Below are 6,184 nucleotides of genomic sequence, written 5' to 3' on the forward strand. Positions count from 1 at the left end.
AGGAAATTTTAGCAAGAAAATGTGCAGCATACTCCATAAAACTAGAAAAGTCGGCCATGGCACATACAGTTATACACTTATAGTCTTACACTCATAACTCATAGGAACTAAAGGAAGAAGAACTTATACATAAACATAAAACCCATCAGGCCATCACAGATTCACAGTTTCGCTTTCGCACGACTAATGACTCACGCCGACCACCAAATTAGGTCAAATAGAAATCGAAACAACCGACCACCATCAAAGTATCAAACCAACACTTCAAATAATAAAGATTTAAGAGTTATTCAAGATATTACCAACCGTTGCAAGTCGCAACTGAAAAATGGAGAAAGGAAGAGGATTCAAGGAAGAATTCTGAAGGACCGAAGCCAGATGTTTCAGAACTCAGAAGATCAGAAGAAGATATCAAGAAACCTCCATCATCTCCTCCACGATTCGTCAATTCCACGGCTCCACCCCAAAGCCAGAGCGTGAGAGCGAGGAGAACCGAGAAATGAAACCCTAGAACCCTCTCGAAGTCTAACGCGGAATGACGGAATCGCGGATTTTATTAAAACGAGTTAGTTGCTTAGCGGGTTATTCGTGTTGACCCGCGGGTTGACGGGTTGACCCGAACCCGAAACGAATATATAAACGGGTCAAATCCTTCAACCCGGACCCGACCCGTTTCTTTCACGGGTTGACACGAACCCGGATTTTCCGGGTCGGGTTCGGGTCGGGTTAGCGGGTCGTGTCAGGAATTGACAACCCTAATTTGCTTCCTCTCCATTCCATTGTTGCAATAGTTGAGATTCTCAACCACTAAATCAAGGCTCCTCTTCCTAGATTGTGTGTGCATAATGAAAGAATCTTTGAGGAGGAAGAAGAAGGAGCAAGATCGTATAGAAGAGAAGAAGAAATTATATTATTAGAGCCTTAATGAGTACACGGTATGCAACTGTTTATATAGTTGATAAAAGGTAAACTAGTAAATACAAACGGTACATCTTAAGATATGGTGTGCTGCTGCTTACATCCTCCCTCAAATTAACCATTCAGTTCCCGGATGGTTAATTTAGATCGGAGAAATTGATAACGAGCACTGGAGAAAGGTTTTGTAAGGATGTCGGCGACTTGATCATGAGAGGAAATGTGCTGAATGCTAATACTGCCGTCAGATATGTGTTGCCGAATAAATTGGTAGTCTATTTCAATGTGCTTAGTCCTAGCATGGAAGACCGGGTTCTTGGCAATTGCAATGGTGGAGATGTTATCGCAGTAGATGATTGTAGGACTTGTTTGGCCGAGTTGCAGTTCGGCGGACAGGCGAAGTAGCCAAATGGTTTCAGAGGTGGCAGCAGAGAGTGCCCTGTATTCGGCTTCTGTCGAGGACTTCGCAACTGTTACTTATTTCTTGACCGACCATGAAATAAGATTAGGACCCATGAACGTGCAATGTCCGGTGATGGACTTTCGATCGGTTGCATTGGATGCCCAATCTGCGTCCGTGTAGGTGCAGAGTTGAGTATCGTCGGCATTGATGGGTAAACTGTAATGCTTCGTGCCTTTGACGTACCGGAGAATCCGTTTGAGACTTTGATAATCCTACACCGAAGGATGATGCATGTGTTGACATACCTGATTCGTGGCGAATGTGATGTCTGGTATAGTGAATGAGTTTTTGTGCATAGTGGGTGAGGATTTGCATTGACCGAAACCGGGTTCATGAATGAGTTTTTGTGCATAGTGTTATTGATCAAGGAAGTAGCCGTTCTTGGTTTGGGTGACATTAATTCCAAGGAATAAGGATATTTCGCCCAGTTGTTTCAAGGCGAATTGAGTGTGTAGATCTCGTAGAAGATTGTGTATGCTTGCCTTGTCATTTCCTGTGACAAGGATGTCATCAACATAGATTAGAATGAAAATTTGAATTTGTTTCTGAGAAAAAATAAGAAGAGAGGGGTCGGAGCGACTGACCCCGAAGCCGCGTGCGAGAAGGAAGTTTGTGAATTTCTGAAACCACTGGCGAGGGGCTTGTTTGAGTCCATATAAAGATTTGTTTAATTTGCAAACGTGATTGGGAAAATGAGGATCTTCAAAGCCTTGTGGTTGACGCATATAAATTGCGTCAGGGAGATCGCCGTGGAGAAAGACATTGGTGACGTCAAGCTGTAGCATGTTCCATTGTCTGTTAACGGCAAGGGTAAGGATCATTCGGATTGTTGTCATTTTAGCCACTGGGCTAAAGGTTTCCGTATAGTTTTCACCGAATTTTTGTTCGTATCCTAAGGCGATGAGGCGTGCTTTGTGACGATCAAGCTGTCCCCGAGGGAAGAAGTTTGGTCTTGTACGTCCATTTGCAACCAAGGATGCGAGTATTGGGCGGCGGTGAGACGAGCGTCCAAGTGTTTTGTTTTTGAAGCGCACAGAATTCTACCGTCATGGCATTTTGCCAGTGAGCGTGAGAAGAAGCTTTCTTGTACGTGGTTGGAGTAGGAGGAATTGGGCCTGTGTTGATAAGAGAGAAAATCTTTTTGGGTTTGTGAATACCTGCTTTGGAGCGGGTTTGCATATGATGACTCGTGGGTTGAATAGGTTCAGCCATGTCGTTTTGAATGTTGTCCGAAATAGTTGCGGTATTGGACTGATCCTGGATGGAATGTGGCTATCTAGAAAGCATTGTATGACGCCAGAAGACCGTTCAGCGTGTAGAGCACGACGTCCTCCGGATCGATTTTGGTCCCGGCAGCGGCGATATTACCGTCAATGTTCTTGATGCTAGAGAGGTATTGTTGCATCGTTTGATTCTGCATTTGAACGTGATGTAATTCGTTTTTAAGTTGAATTACTCGGGACCGGCTGGACGACTGCAGCCGACGTTCAAGGGTAGCCCAAACTTCTTGAGATGAATTAGAAGTGATAACCAATGCTTTTAAAACCGGACCGGACCGGCCGGTTCAACCGGTTGAACCGCGAACCGGCCGGCCGGCCGGTTACGGGTCTCTAAATAACCGTTTCCGCGTCGAACCGGCCTCGGACCGGCCGAACCGCCTGTTCGACCGTAGAACCGGAAAATCGGCTCTGGTTTTGAATAATCGGCCGGTTCGATTATGCGTATTTTCAGCCGCTGGATTTGATCCTGCGGCTTGGATGACAAACAAAAAAAAAACCTACTCATTCCATCATTCGTTTGGATGAGCTCACCCGTTGGCGTTCGATTTCAGTTCCCTCAACGACTTTCTCTTCCGGCCAGGTCGGAAGTTTCGACATTTTGAGCGGAAGCCAGAACGGGAGCATTTGGCTGTGAAGTTAAATTTCTCCATTTCGCGCATCTTCCTCAGCTCCGTCACTGCTGTCCGACCTTGCTCGTCCGGCGGAAGTTACGACATTTTGATTGGAGATCGGAATAAGAACGAGAGCACGCTGACTGTGAAAGTAACTTTCCACCTTTCGTGTGCTTCTCCGGCACCTTCGTGGCTGATCGACGTCGCCTCTTCGACGGCTTGCCCTTCCCATTAGATCGGAAGTTAGACATTTTGATCGGAAGCAATAACGTGAGCTCGCCGGACTGTGAAGGTAACTTTCATCATTTCGTGCGCTTCTCTGCTTCCTCTGGCGACGTTCCCTTACATGTAGGATCGGAAGTTAGACATTTTAATGTTTTTGGTGGATTTTCCTTTTGTTTTGTGTTGCAGATTTGGTGAATAAAATTTCTGAACTTATTATTGTTGTGCAATGTAATTGCCTCATTTGGTCTGGTTTTATTGCATTGTTGTAGATGAAAAAAGCATAATAGTTGGCTAAGTGTGGGCTAGTGGCTTTTGTCAGCACTTATAAGTAAAAGTATTATATATTTTTTTTTTCAATTTTTGGTTATATATTTAATAAATAACATTGTGTCATTATTATAATATTTAAATATAATAAATATTTTACGTCATCCGGTTCGACCACGGTTCGACCTCGGTCGAACCATCAAATTCTAACCCCTCTCCCGGTTTATTGACCGGTCCGGTTTTTAGACCTTGGTGATAACATAGGGAAAGAAGGCGGGCGAGGATGGTGGAGACAAAGGGCGGAAATCAGGTTGCTGTCGATGAGCTGCCATCGAGCGTAGTCTTGGGAAGGAGGTATCGATCGGAGGAGTGATCTTGCCGGTGGAGATAATCACCGTAACCATTTGCTGAGAGATTTTGAAGGATTTGAATACCTCCAAATTGCATAATTCTTGGTGGTGAGCATGATGAGGTATGAGATTCTGAAGTTGGAGATAATAAATGTAATTCGAAAATCTGCTCCACGGATCGTCCAGGACGATCTGGATCGTCTCCGGTGACGTCAGTGGAAAATCTGCTCCAGATATTTGCCCAGTTTGGCTCCAGGTGATTCTTCTGTAACTGTCCAGGCGATTGAGACAATCGTCCAGCCGATCGGCACGGTAGAAAATATCGGCCTGAGAATAGTTCTGGAATCGTCCGGACGGTGTCGGGACGATCGATTTTGGTCTGATCGTCCTGGACGATCTGGCGATCGGCGCGGACCGATCTGAAGATTATAAAAGCTAATTTCAGTCGTTTTGAAAGAGAGAAAATCAAAATTAAAATAAAAATATTTTGAGGAGAGAGAAACTCAGGACTTTTGGAAAAAGTTGATTTCGGACGACGCAAACAGACCGTTTTCGTCCGAAGGACTGTTCAGAATATTGCTGTACGCAAGGTAAGGCACATTCCGCCTTTCTCAATTTTTCAGAACCGTCGCAGTTTGGCGTGTTTTGTCTTGTCCGGGATTCGTTTCCGTTACTGTTTTTTCGTCGTATCTTTTTGATCGGTTCAGTTTTTACCCGGCGTAACTTTTGTATATTGTTGACGTGCCGAGGTGGCACATTTTGGTTTATTTTCGAGATTTTGTTCGGTTTTTTTTGATTTCGGCGGAGTTTTTCGTAGACTACATTTTTCTGTGATTGTAATTCTCTGTGCGGTAGAATAAAAGTTCTGGAATGTGATTTATCTATATTCTGTGCGCGCATTTTGTAAATTTTCTTTGCAGGAAATTTTGTGTAATTCTGTTCTGATTTGCCGTTGGGGTGCCCGATTTTTGTCTGATTTCGGATTCTGCCCGGTTTCTTTCTGAATGAATGCTTATTTGTATGTGCTATAAAAAGGGAAGTATAAGGGGTCTGCAATCCTATGAAGATTCAGTTTAGTGTCTGGGAAATCTGAAATGAAGCTCAATCTGAAATCGAAATCAGTTCCTGTTCGAATCCGATGAATTCTGTTTGGGCTATAAGCACATATTGTTCTGGTGCCATGACAAATGGAGGCATAAGGGGCCTGGATCCTATGAGATTTCAGTCAGTGTTCCTGGGAGTGGAGGCATAAGGGCCGGAATCCGTAGGATTCCGTCAGTGTCAGGGCATTTAGCTATGACATTAAATATTTGATATCTGATATCTGATTTGATCTGATTCTGATTTCCGTATCTGTTCTGTAAGCAATTATGATTCTGTTATGTCTGATCTGTTCTGTTTCTGATTTCTGTTTCCGTACAATTATGTTGGATTTGATATCTGTTTCGTTCAGTTTACTTCTGATTCGATAATTCTGATATGATATTTGTTCTGATTTGTTCTGCTTCGTTCTGATATGTCCGATTTGATATCTGTTCCGATTTCTGTTCGGATTTCTGTCTGATGAGTTTGGTTTTGGATTCTGAGAGTTTTGATTGGAGGTCTGTTGCTTTGCTGAGCTGTTGAGCTCACTCTTGTTTTCTGGTGGTTTTCAGGTTCTGGGAAAGGGAAGGAAGTCCAGGAGTAGATTTCTGAGTTCTGATCCGTATAGGTATTGTTTGTACCTTTTGATTTTTGTACAGTCATGGCTTTTCTGTTATGTCTTTCTTTCTGTTCAAAAGCCATGTACTGTATCTGTAGATGATTGTTTTGAGGAAAAATGAAAATATAGATGTTTGTTCCGCTGTGATTGATGATAAATAGTAGCTCTGTGGTTGTGTGTCTGTTGAGTTGATTAATTTGGAAGATTCAGTTCAGTAACCAAATTCCAAAGCCAGATCCTGGATAAGAAGGTTTTGTCGTGGTCCGGCTCGGGCGGGATCCGTCCCCGTCGGGTCGGGTCGTGACAATAAACTTGAGAGATGCCGGTAGAATAAGATCTGCAGCAGTACCGGCGATCGTGGAGGAGGAAGC

The sequence above is a fragment of the Dendrobium catenatum genome, unplaced genomic scaffold (genome assembly GCF_001605985.2).
Source record: "Dendrobium catenatum unplaced genomic scaffold, ASM160598v2 fragScaff_scaffold_1391, whole genome shotgun sequence".
NCBI classification, from domain to species: domain Eukaryota; kingdom Viridiplantae; phylum Streptophyta; class Magnoliopsida; order Asparagales; family Orchidaceae; genus Dendrobium; species Dendrobium catenatum.